Source organism: Lathyrus oleraceus, chromosome 1 (assembly GCF_024323335.1).
Source record: "Lathyrus oleraceus cultivar Zhongwan6 chromosome 1, CAAS_Psat_ZW6_1.0, whole genome shotgun sequence".
Taxonomy (NCBI): Eukaryota; Viridiplantae; Streptophyta; class Magnoliopsida; order Fabales; family Fabaceae; genus Lathyrus; species Lathyrus oleraceus.
In genome coordinates, this window is record NC_066579.1 from 171,048,272 (window position 1) to 171,062,315 (window position 14,044).

The 14,044-nt window shown below is 40.3% G+C and overlaps 1 non-coding gene across 1 annotated transcript; it reads right to left on the reverse strand.

The window, feature by feature from the left end:
• Positions 1-770: 770 nt before the first annotated feature.
• Positions 771-877, reverse strand: LOC127116008 (small nucleolar RNA R71). Its single transcript, XR_007801000.1, has one exon. It is a non-coding gene; the product is annotated as a small nucleolar RNA R71 (small nucleolar RNA).
• Between the last annotated feature and the right edge of the window lie 13,167 nt (positions 878-14,044).

Sequence of the window (14,044 nt, forward strand, 5' to 3'; positions counted from 1 at the left end):
CCTTAGATAATGGTATATCGATTCATAAGTCCCTGTGGGATCGATATCTTTTAAAACTACGCGATAGAACTGTGCACTTGCAGTTTGTACCCCAAATTCGACTCATAAAGTCGCGATCAAGTTTTTGGCGCCGTTGCCGAGGAACTTTTATTTAGTCGATATCGTAACTCTTCTGTTACGCTGTTGAGACTAAGACTTTTCTTTTTCTTTTCTTTCTATCATTGATTTGTATGCCACATACTCGCTCACAAGGCGAGCCGTTCTACTTACAAATCAACGATATCGAACTATATCTCCGAGTCTTACGACGAATTCAGGAATATAGTGCTGCAAACAATCTACCTCCTGTTGAACTTCCCGATTTCAAAAATATTTTCCCTTCGATACCCGAGATGGCAGAACCAGCTCGTGCTCTTCGAGATTACGCCGCTCCATCGCAAGATGAGCCGCATTCGAGTATTGCTCCACCCGCAATCGAAGCAAACAACTTTGAACTTAAACCTTCACTGTTGCAGGCAGTGCAACAGAACCAATTCTCTGGAAATCCTACCGAGGATCCAAACCTTCATTTATCCGTATTTGTCCAATACGCTGATACTGTTAAAGCTAATGGTGTCACTTCAGAGGCAATTCGACTTCGTCTTTTTCCTTTCTCGTTAAGAGATAGCGCTAGAAGATGGCTTCAATCTCTTCCTTCCAACTCAGTCACCACATGAAACGAGTTGAAGAAAGTTTTTCTTGCCCGATATTTTTCGCCGAGCAAAACAGTTATGTTAAGAGCCCAGATAAATGGATTTAAACAGAAAGATAACGAGTCTCTTTTCGAAGCATGGGAAAGATACAAAGACATGATGAGACTTTGTCCACACCATGGTTTAGAAGACTGGTTAGTAATTCATACCTTCTATAATGGTCTCCTGTACAACACGAGGTTAACAATAGACGCCGCCACAGGTGGTGCACTGATGAACAAACCTTATGCTGATGCTTATCAACTTATCGAAAGCATGGCTCAAAATCATTATCAATGGGGAAGCGACCGAGCAATGGTAGAGAAACCTCAAACGAAAACTGGCATGTACGAGATAAGTAACCTTGATCATGTTAATGCAAAAGTGGATGCTCTGGTCCAGAAAATTGAAAGTTTAAATGTATCACCTCCAGCCACCGTGGTTGCCATAACTCAGAATTGCGAAGTTTGTGGAATCCAAGGTCACACTCCTGCAGATTGTCAACTCCTAACAGGAATCCAAGCGGAACAAGTAAACTATGCTCAAGGAAGCCCCTACTCGCACACCTATAACTCAAATTGGAAGAATCATCCCAATTTTTCATATAAGAGTAATAATGCTTTATACGCACCTGGACAATCTCCAAATCAAGCCCCAGCTATACCTCCGGGATATCAGAAGCCGATCCCATCTACACCTAACAATAATGCCCCTAGGAAATCCAACTTGGAAATCATGATGGAAAACTTTATAGCTTCTCAACAGCAAACCAATAAAGATTTCCTAAACCAGAATGTACACACTGGCGAACAAATTAAACAACTAGCAAGTAAAGTAGATGCCCTGGCTACCCATAACAAAATGTTGGAAACACAAATATCACAAGTAGCTCAACAACAAGAGCCTACTGCTGCCCCAACTGGTACATTTCCTGGCCAACCCCAACCTAACCCGAGAAGCCACGCTCATGCAATTATACTGAGAAGTGGAACGGAAGTGGAAGGACCGTCTGACCCAAGGATAGAAAACCAAAACTCTAAAAAGTCAACTGAGGAGGAAAGTGAACCTAAGGAAAAGGAAGAGAGTAATAAGGAAACCGTAGAAAAGAAGGAACCTTATGTACCTCCACCACCTTATAAACCACCTATCCCTTACCCTCAAAGGCTTATTAAAACCAAAGATGCGGGCCAATTCAAAAAATTTGTTGACCTACTAAAATAATTAAACGTCACAATTCCGTTTACAGAAGCTATTACGCAGATGCCCTCATATGCTAAGTTCTTAAAAGAAATTCTTTCTAATAAAAGGAAACTTGAAGATAGCGAAACCGTTACACTCACCACTGAATGTAGTGCTATAATCCAGAATATGCCTCCTAAACTTAAAGACCCGGGTAGTTTCTCTATACCCTGTCACATAGGAAAATTTGTCATTGACAAAGCCTTATGCGATTTAGGAGCCGGTATTAGTGTTATGCCTTTATCCATATGCAAGAGACTTGAAATGGGAGAATTAAGACCAACTAAAATGTCTGTGCAACTAGCAGATTGTTCCGTCAAATATCCTGTAGGAATTCTCGAAAACGTTCCAGTGCGCATAGGCCAATTCTACATTCCAACTGATTTTATAATTATGGATATTAGAGAAGATGAAGTTACCCCCATTATACTGGGAAGACCGTTCTTAGCAACTGCCGTGCAATCATAGACGTAAAACGAGGACGACTCACTTTTGAAGTAGGAGAAGAGAAAATTGAGTTCATTCTTTCCCAATTTTTGAAAGCACCTGCAATAGAAGATACATGTTACTTCATGGATATCATCGATGAGTGCATAAAATAAACTGAGTTAGAAAAAGACAAATCATCTGACTATCTTGTAGAAGACAAACTTAACCAATGTTTAGCAATAACACCGGACCCTACGCAATGCCTTAAGAAACCAACCTTAGACCTGAAAACACTTCCCAAAAATCTGAGATATGAATTCCTAGACTTAGAACTTGAACGACCAGTGATAGTTAATGCTGACCTAGGAAGACTCGAAACAGAAAAACTCCTGCATATCTTAAGAAAATATCCAACCGCACTAGGATACAACATCACCGATCTTAAAGGAATAAGTCCTTCTATTTGTATGCACCGCATCATGCTAGAAGAAGACTGTAAAACTTCTAGGGAACACCAGAGGAGACTAAACCCGATCCTGAGTGAGGTAGTGAAGAAGGAAATAACCAAGTTACTAGAGGCAGGTATCATATATCCTATATCTGATAGCAAATGGGTTAGTCCTATACACGTAGTACCAAAGAAAGGAGGTGTAACAGTCATTGAAAATGAAAAAGGAGAAACTATAACCAAACGAATCGAATCGGGATGGAGAATGTGCATTGACTATAGGAAACTAAACAAAGCAACCCGAAAAGATCATTTCCCTTTACCATTCATTGACTAGATGTTAGAACGATTAGCAAAACATTTTCATTTCTGCTATCTAGACGGTTACTCAGGTTTCTTTCAAATACCGATTCACCCTGATGACCAAGAAAAGACAACGTTCACGTGTCCTTTTGGTACCTTCGCTTATAGACGAATGCCGTTTGGCTTGTGTAATGCTCCTGCAACCTTCCAAAGGTGCATGATGGCAATATTCGCCGATTTTCTAGAAAACATCATGGAAGTATTTATGGATGACTTTTCTGTATGCGGATAAAGCTTTGAAGAATGCCTTGAAAACCTAGAAAGAGTTCTAGAGCGATGTGTAAAAGTAAACCTAGTACTTAATTGGGAAAAATGTCACTTTATGGTACAAGAAGGAATTGTTTTAGGACACATCATCTCGAACAAAGGAATTGAAGTAGACAAAGCCAAAATAGAGGTAATTGAAAATCTTCAACCTCCGAAAACTGTGAGAGAAGTACGAAGCTTCTTAGGACATGCCGGTTTTTACCGACGATTCATTAAAGACTTCTCTAAAATAACTAAACCTTTGACCGGGCTATTAATGAAAGATGCTGAATTCATATTCGACAATAGATGTTTAGAAGCATTTCAAACGCTTAAACAAGCACTGATCACCGCGCCCATAATGCAGACACCAGATTGGAATGAACCATTCGAAATAATGTGTGATGCTAGTGATTACGCTGTAGGTGCTGTTTTAGGACAACGAAAGGATAAAAAGCTTCATGTTATATATTACGCAAGTAGAACTCTAGATGAAGCACAAATAAATTATGCCACGACCGAGAAGGAACTTCTAGCAGTAGTGTTTGCGCTAGATAAATTTCGTTCTTACTTGGTCGGAGCCAAAATAATCATCTACACTGACCACGCTGCTATCAAATACCTCTTAACAAAAAAAGATGCTAAACCTAGACTCCTAAGGTGGATCCTATTGCTACAAGAGTTCGATTTGGAAATCAAAGACAAGAAAGGAACTGAAAACGTAGTAGCAGATCACCTCTCGAGACTTGAGAATCTTGAACCGGAAAGAACATCGATCAACGATGATTTCTCGTACGATAAACTTATAGTTACTTTGGAAGAAAATAACGCTGATAAACAGGTAGAAACCACCTTAGCTATATCTGTTACACCGTGGTACGCTGACCTCGTCAATTATTTAGCTGCCGGAATAGTTCCACCTACTTTATCCTACCAGCAGAAGAAACGATTCTTCTATGACATAAAACACTATTACTGGGATGACCCCTTACTTTTTAAAAGAGGCCCCGATGGTATTTTCCGTCGATGTATACCCGAAGAAGAGGTAGAAAATATAATCCAACACTGTCACTCCGCCCTTTATGGTGGACATGCAAGTACATCCAAGACCTGCTCTAAAATCCTACAAGCCGGTTTTTATTGGCCAAATATATGGAAGGACGTACATGCAGCTATTAAGAAATGTGACAGATGTCAACGCACAGGAAACATATCTAGACGTGATGAGATGCCACAAAAGGGCGTTTTGGAAGTAGAGATTTTCGACGTGTGGGGAATAGACTTCATGGGACCTTTTCCATCCTCTTTCGGTAACAAATACATACTCGTGGCAGTCGACTACGTATCAAAATGGATCGAAGTTATAGCTTCTCCAACAAACGACACACGAATAGTAACTAGACTCTTTAAGAATATAATATTTCCAAGGTTTGGTGTCCCAAGAATAGTAGTCAGTGATGGTGGATCGCATTTCATATCCAAGGTACTCGAAAAACTACTGCTTAAGTATGGCGTAAGACATAGAATAGCGACACCTTACCACCCTCAAACCAGTGGGCAAGTGGAAGTGTCTAACAGAGAGATTAAACAAATATTAGAAAAAACAGTCGTCACTTCAAGGAAAGACTGGTCATTGAAACTACCAGAAGCTTTATGGGCTTATCGAACTGCTTACAAAACTCCCATAGGGACGACCCCATTTAAGCTTATTTATGGAAAATCCTGCCACCTGTAACACCCTTCTAAAATACCCCCAGTAAATAATTAAAACGACCAAACATAAATCAGAGTATATATGCAATTTAAGGGTGTCACACTTGACACTTCACACCATGTTCCAATTTAACTCGTCATGCTCATTTATTCATCAAAATAAACATTTGCATAATTCGCAGCGGATAGAAATTAACAACAACATGCAAAACATGTAACACATTACATGTAAGGTTATTCAACAACCAAAATTCAAAACAAGGCAAAACATCACGTCCCGATGTTACATCTACCAGAGCATGACCCACTAAGGAACTACACTAGACTCCAAGGACTAGCTTCTACTCAATCACTGCTCGTTATCTGAAACATAGTTATAAGGGTGAGTTCCTCAATCGATATAATAAGCATTATAAAATATCATGCCATGTTAAGTAATTTAACACATTAATCACCCTAATCAGATCACACATTCAGCAACGGCAACATCAACTCATAATCAAACTCATACTCAACACAACCACAAAACACACGTATAATATTGGAATACATCCATTCATATTATACGCCATACATACATTATTCAATGAGACTCCATGCATTCGGTACCGACTATTCGTGAACATATAGTTCAACCTCACCGATCAAATCCAGATACGGCTACCAAGCTCACTAGTCCCACTCATTTGAGACCTAGTGACTCACTCACTAATTCCTCACCATGGGAATTAGCTACCACCCCAAGGGCTATGCTATGCACGCTAATCACCTAGCATGCAAACATCAACAACAATCCACAATGATTCACTCACTAATTCCTCACCATGGGAATTAGCTACCACCATAAAGGCCACAATATGCACGCTAAATCACCTAGCAATGCAAACATCAACAACAACTCACAATGGACATATGCTCACACTCTAAGCCATAAACAGTCCATCCACAATTGCATACATAATAGATATATTCACAACATTATGCACACCATCATACATCATCAATACAATTATCACAGAATCATATTATGTCATGCCACATAATCAATCACAGTATTAGCACACTCTACTAATACCTACACTGCTCAAAACAATCGGGAAATGATCCCTACTATATCATACATACGACATATCATTCACCACTATAGGCCAATCATCACATAATTCCATTCTAAAACACACACAACATTTAAATGTCCATTTTTCACTTTTTCAACAGTGTTAACCGGTTAACGCCAACAGAACACGCTTCCTGGCAATTCACAACAGTGTTAACCGGTTAACACCCTGGGTTAACCGGTTAACGCAAGACAGACAACAATATTTTCACAATTCATAACAGTGTTAACCGGTTAACGCCCTGGGTTAACCGGTTAACGCAAGACAGAAAGCTGTTCCTGCGCTAACACGAAGCAGAATGCAGAATTCTCCGCATTTTCCGCCGTTGGAGGACTTCCGGACCTCCGATTCCAATTCCGTAAAAAGCTACACATCCAGCAACTTACGACTCACACAACTATCGATTCAATTTCAGTTTTTAACATAACTCATCCATCACAATTTTCAGCATTCATAATCCGAATTAGGGTCAATTCAACGGCTTATCACTACCCATTACATGTTAACCCATAATACCCATTAAACGACGATAAACCCCCTTTACCTGAGTTAATCCGGCAATCCTAAAGCTTCAAGCTCTTCCTTCTTCAACCTTCAGCTCTTGCTCTTCCTCTTTGCCCTTCTCTCACTTTTCCAATCGCTTCTCTGTTTCACGTGAAAAAACCTTTCTTTACCAAATGGAACTCTTATATATATTCCCACTTTATTATTCCAATTTATATTATTCAAATAATAATATTCCAATTATTTAATTAAATTAATAAATATATTATTAACTTAAATTAAATAATTATCTTATTTTATCGGGGTGTTACAACTCTCCCCCACTAAAAGAGTTTTCGTCCTCGAAAACATACCTCAAGCGATTAACTCTGGATAAGACTCCTTCATCTGACTCTCAAGTTCCCAAGTCGCATTGCCACCTGCTGGTCCTCCCCAAGCTACCTTCACCAAAGCAATCTCTTTACCCCGCAACTGCTTCAACTCTCGGTCCTCGATCCTCATAGGTGATGTTTCAACAGTCAGGTTATCTCTCACCTGTACATCATCTACTTGGACTACATGCGACGGATCAGGAATGTACCTCCTCAACTGAGACACATGAAAAACCTCATGCAAATTCGCAAGTGACGGCGGTAAAGGGATACGATAGGCTACCTCTCCTATCCTCTCCAAAATCTGATAAGGACCAATAAATCGAGGTGTCAACTTCTTCGACTTCAAAGCTCGACCAACCCCAGTTATCGGAGTAACACGAAGAAACACATGATCTCCCTCTTGAAACTCAAGTGACTTCCTCCTCTTGTCGTGATAACTCTTCTGACGACTCTGAGCAATCCTCATCTTCTCCTGAATCATCTTAATCTTTTCCGTAGTTTGTTGAACAATCTCCGGTCCAACCACAACACTCTCACCGGACTCATACCAACATAAAGGTGTCCGACATCTCCTACCATACAAAGCTTCAAACGGTGCCATACCAATGCTCGAATGAAAACTATTGTTGTAGGTAAACTCAATCAAAGGTAAATAACAATCCCAAGCACCTCCCTTTTCCAAAACACAAGCCCTCAAAAGATCCTCCAGTGACTGAATCGTCCTCTCAGTCTGACCATCAGTCTGCGGATGATATGTAGAACTCAATCCAGCTTAGTTCCCAAAGCCCTCTGCAAACCTTCCCAGAACTTCGATGTAAATCTAGGATCTCTGTCCGAAACAATACTCGACGGAATACCATGCAAACTTACAATTTTCTCAATATACAACTCAGCTAATCTCTCTAACGGATAATCCATTCTGATCGGAATGAAATGAGCCGATTTTGTCAATCTGTCAACAATCACCCAAATAGCTTCAAAATTCTTAATTGTCCTCGGTAAACCAGAAACAAAATCCATACTGATACTATCCCACTTCCACTCTGGAATAGCCAACGGTTGCATTAGCCCAGACGACTTCTGATGCTCAATCTTTGACTTCTGACAAGTCAAACAAGAATAAACAAAACTCGCAATTTCTCTTTTCATTCCCGGCCACCAAAATAACTTTTTCAAATCATGATACATCTTCGTAGCCCCAGGATGAATACTCAGGCCACTACGATGTCCTTCCTCAAGAATACTCTTCTTAAGTTCGGTAACATCCGGAATACACACCCGATTACCAAATTTCAAAACACCATTCTCATCAATTCTGAATTCACCACCTTGACCTTGATTCACTAGAGTCAACTTATCAACCAAAAGCACATCGGATTTCTGACCTTCTCTAATCTCATCCAGAATACCACTCGTTAATTTCAACATTCCCAATTTAACACCATTGTGAGTACTCTCACACACCAAACTCAAGTCTCTAAACTGCTCAATTAAATCCAATTCCTTAACCATTAACATAGACATATGCAATGATTTCCGACTCAATGCATCAGCCACTACGTTTGCTTTACCCGGATGGTAATTCAAACCAAAGTCATAATCCTTCAGAAACTCTAACCATCTCCTCTGTCTCATATTCAGCTCTTTCTGATCAAACAAATACTTTAAACTTTTATGGTCACTGAAAACCTCAAATCTTGACCCGTACAAGTAATGCCTCCATAATTTCAGAACAAATACCACAGCTGCCAACTCTAAATCGTGTGTCGGATAGTTCCTCTCATGAACCTTCAGTTGTCTCGAAGCATAAGCTACAACCTGCTTATTCTGCATCAAAACACCACCCAAACCCAACAATGAAGCATCACAGTAAACCTCAAACGGTTCCGATGGACTTGGTAGTATCAGAATAGGAGCAGTAGTTAACCTTCTCTTTAACTCTTGGAAACCTTCTTCACATTTTGAATCCCAAACAAACGCTTGCCCCTTTCTAGTCAACATCGTCAACGGTAACGCCAACTTAGAAAACCCCTCAATGAATTTCCTATAATAACCTGCAAGTCCAAGAAAACTCCTTATCTCAGAAACTGACTTCGGAGCTTCCCACTTAGATACCGCTTCTATCTTAGAAGGATCAACAGCAACACCACCTCTTGAAATCACATGACCAAGAAAACTAACTTCTTCTAACCAAAATTCACACTTAGACAGCTTAGCAAATAACTTCTTTTCTCGTAGAACTCCTAAAACCATTCTCAAATGCTCAACATGCTCTTCTTCCGATTTCGAATACACCAAAATATCGTCAATAAACACCACAACAAACTTGTCTAGGTACGGATGGAAAATCCTATTCATATACTCCATAAATACCCCAGGCGCATTAGTCACACCAAAAGGCATTACAGAATACTCATAATGTCCATACCTTGTTCTGAAAGCAGTCTTCTGAATATCCTCAGTTTTCACACGTATCTGATGATATCCCGATCTCAAATCTATTTTACTGAACACACTCGCACCAACCAACTGATCCATCAAATCATCAATCCTCGGCAAAGGATACCGATTCTTGATCGTCACTTTATTCAGTTGCCTGTAGTCCACACACAACCTCATAGTACCTTCTTTCTTCTTAACCAATAACACTGGTGCACCCCACGGCGACACACTCGGACGAATAAATTTCTTATCCAACAGATCTTCCAACTGACTCTTCAATTCAGTTAACTCAACAGCAGACATATGGTAAGGAGCCATCGATATCGGCCTAGTACCAGGTACCAATTCAATCGAGAACTCAACTTCACGCTCTGGTGGTAATTCATTCACTTCTTCAGGAAACACATCAGGAAAATCACACACCACGGCTAGATCGCAAATCACCAGTTTATCTTTAGCCTCCAAGGTCGCTAACAGCATAAACAACTCTGCCCCATCTGCTACTGCCTCATTCACCTGCCTTGCTGATAGAAACAAACTCTTTCCTTCCTCACTCTCAGGAAAGATCACAGTCTTATCAAAACAGTTGATATAAACTCGGTTAAATACCAACCAGTTCATACCCAGGATAACATCAATCTGCACTAGTGGAAGACACACGAGGTCCATCCCAAAGTCTCTACCAAAAATACTCAAAGGACAATTTAAACAAACGGAAGTAGTAGTCACCGAACCCTTCGCAGGAGTATCAATCACCATACTTCCATGCATCTCAGATATCTCTAATTTAAGTTTCACAGCACAATTCAAAGATATAAAGGAATGAGTCGCACCTGTGTCAATAATAGCTACAAGAGGAAAGCCATTAATATAACACGTACCTCGGATCAAACGATCATCTGCAGAAGTCTCAGAACCTGATAAAGCAAAGACCTTGCCTCCCGACTGGTTCTCTTTCTTCGGCTTAGGACACTGTGGACTGATATGACCCACCTCTCCACAGTTGAAACAAGTTACAGTCTTCAACCGACACTCTGCAGCCAAGTGACCACCTTTTCCACACTTGAAACACTTCCTCTCAGTACTGGTACACTCATGGATACGATGTCCAGCCTGACCATATCTGAAACACTTAGCAGGGGCACTGGAGTCTCCCCCACTAGGTCTCCTCATCCCACTCTGTCTCTGGAAACCTTTGCCAGCTGCATATGGTTTCCCACGATCATTCTGATTCTTGCCTTTCCTATCAACCCTCTGCTGATAGCTCTCCGCTCTGGCCTTGGTATCCTGTTCAAAAATCCTGCAACAGTCCACCAAGTCAGAAAACACTCTAATCCGCTGATACCCAATAGCCTGCTTGATCTCGGGACGTAACCCGTTCTCAAACTTCACACATTTCGAAAATTCCCCAGTAGCCTCATCATAGGGAGTGTAATACTTCGACAGCTCTGTGAACTTAGCAGCATACTCAGTAACAGACCGATTGCCCTGCTTCAATTCTAAGAACTCTATCTCTTTCTTTCCTCTGACATCCTCTGGAAAGTACTTCCTCAGGAATCTCTCTCTGAACACCGCCCAAGTGATCTCAGCACTCCCAGCAGCTTCCAACTCAGTGCGGGCAGCAACCCACCAATCATCTGCTTCCTCTGACAGCATATGCGTACCGAACCTGACCTTCTGGTTATCGGCACACTCAGTCACTCGGAAGATCCTCTCGATCTCCTTCAACCACTTCTGAGCACCATCTGGATCGTATGCTCCCTTGAACATTGGAGGATTGTTCTTCTGGAACTCACTCAGTTGACGAGCAGCTCCCAATCCCACAACATTCGGATTTCCTCCAAGTACTCCAGCTAGCATACCCAGAGCCTCAGCAATCGCAGCATCGTCTCTACCTCTCCCAGCAATCTCTATTCTGAAAACCCAACAAGCTAAAACAATAAGTACGGATAGGGTTACACAACACCTATCACATACAGGGAAACAGAATAATTACGACTCGACTCGACCGACTATGCTCTGATACCACTAATGTAACACCCTTCTAAAATACCCCCAATAAATAATTAAAACAACCAAACATAAATCAGAGTATATATGCAATTTAAGGGTGTCACACTTGACACTTCACACCATGTTCCAATTTAACTCGTCATGCTCATTTATTCATCAAAATAAACATTTGCATAATTCGCAGCGGATAGAAATTAACAACAACATGCAAAACATGTAACACATTACATGTAAGGTTATTCAACAACCAAAATTCAAAACAAGGCAAAACATCCCGTCCCGATGTTACATCTACCAGAGCATGACCCACTAAGGAACTACACTAGACTCCAAGGACTAGCTTCTACTCAATCACTGCTCGTTACCTGAAACATAGTTATAAGGGTGAGTTCCTCAATCGATATAATAAGCATTATAAAATATCATGCCATGTTAAGTAATTTAACACATTAATCACCCTAATCAGATCACACATTCAGCAACGGCAACATCAACTCATAATCAAACTCATACTCAACACAACCACAAAACACACGTATAATATTGGAATACATCCATTCATATTATACGCCATACATACATTATGCAATGAGACTCCATGCATGCGGTACCGACTATTCGTGAACATATAGTTCAACCTCACCGATCAAATCCAGATACGGCTACCAAGCTCACTAGTCCCACTCATTTGAGACCTAGTGACTCACTCACTAATTCCTCACCATGGGAATTAGCTACCACCCCAAGGGCTATGCTATGCACGCTAATCACCTAGCATGCAAACATCAACAACAATCCACAATGATTCACTCACTAATTCCTCACCATGGGAATTAGCTACCACCATAAAGGCCACAATATGCACGCTAAATCACCTAGCAATGCAAACATCAACAACAACTCACAATGGACATATGCTCACACTCTAAGCCATAAACAGTCCATCCACAATTGCATACATAATAGATATATTCACAACATTATGCACACCATCATACATCATCAATACAATTATCACAGAATCATATTATGTCATGCCACATAATCAATCACAGTATTAGCACACTCTACTAATACCTACACTGCTCAAAACAATCGGGAAATGATCCCTACTATATCATACATACGACATATCATTCACCACTATAGGCCAATCATCACATAATTCCATTCTAAAACACACACAACATTTAAATGTCCATTTTTCACTTTTTCAACAGTGTTAACCGGTTAACGCCCTGGGTTAACCGGTTAACGCCAACAGAACACGCTTCCTGGCAATTCACAACAGTGTTAACCGGTTAACACCCTGGGTTAACCGGTTAACGCAAGACAGACAGCAATATTTTCACAATTCATAACAGTGTTAACCGGTTAACACCCTGGGTTAACCGGTTAACGCAAGACAGAAAGCTGTTCCTGCGCTAACACGAAGCAGAATGCAGAACTCTCCGCATTTTCCGCCGTTGGAGGACTTCCGGACCTCCGATTCCAATTCTGTAAAAAGCTACACATCCAGCAATTTACGACTCACACAACTATCGATTCAATTTCAGTTTTTAACATAACTCATCCATCATAATTTTCAGCATTCATAATCCGAATTAGGGTCAATTCAACGGCTTATCACTACCCATTACATGTTAACCCATAATACCCATTAAACGACGATAAACCCCCTTTACCTGAGTTAATCCGGCAATCCTAAAGCTTCAAGCTCTTCCTTCTTCAACCTTCAGCTCTTGCTCTTCCTCTTTGCCCTTCTCTCACTTTTCCAATCGCTTCTCTGTTTCACGTGAAAAAAACCTTTCTTTACCAAATGGAACTCTTATATATATTCCCACTTTATTATTCCAATTTATATTATTCCAATAATAATATTCCAATTATTTAATTAAATTAATAAATATATTATTAACTTAAATTAAATAATTATCTTATTTTATCGGGGTGTTACACCACCTCCCGGTAGAATTAGAGCATAAAGCCTATTGGGCTATCAAAAATCTAAATTTAAACTATAAAGCCGCCGGCGAAAAGAGAATCCTTGATATAAGCGAATTAGAGGAACTCAGAAGAGACGCTTACGAAAATGCCACCATCTACAAAGAAAGAACAAAACAATGGCATGACAAGCGCATATCAAGGAAAATCTTCAAACAAGGCGATACAGTCCTTTTATTTAACTCTAGGCTAAAGTTATTTCCGGGAAAACTACGATCTAGATGGTCAGGTCCTTTTCAAATCACCAATGTTTTTCCCAGTGGAGCAGTAGAAATTAAAGGCAAATCTATGGAACCATTTACCGTAAACGGGCAACGTCTAAAACATTATCACTATACAGAAAACAATGAAGATTCGCAAGTCTTGCACTTAGACGAAATGCCTCCAGAACTTATAGATTATAATTGATAGTTTTTATGT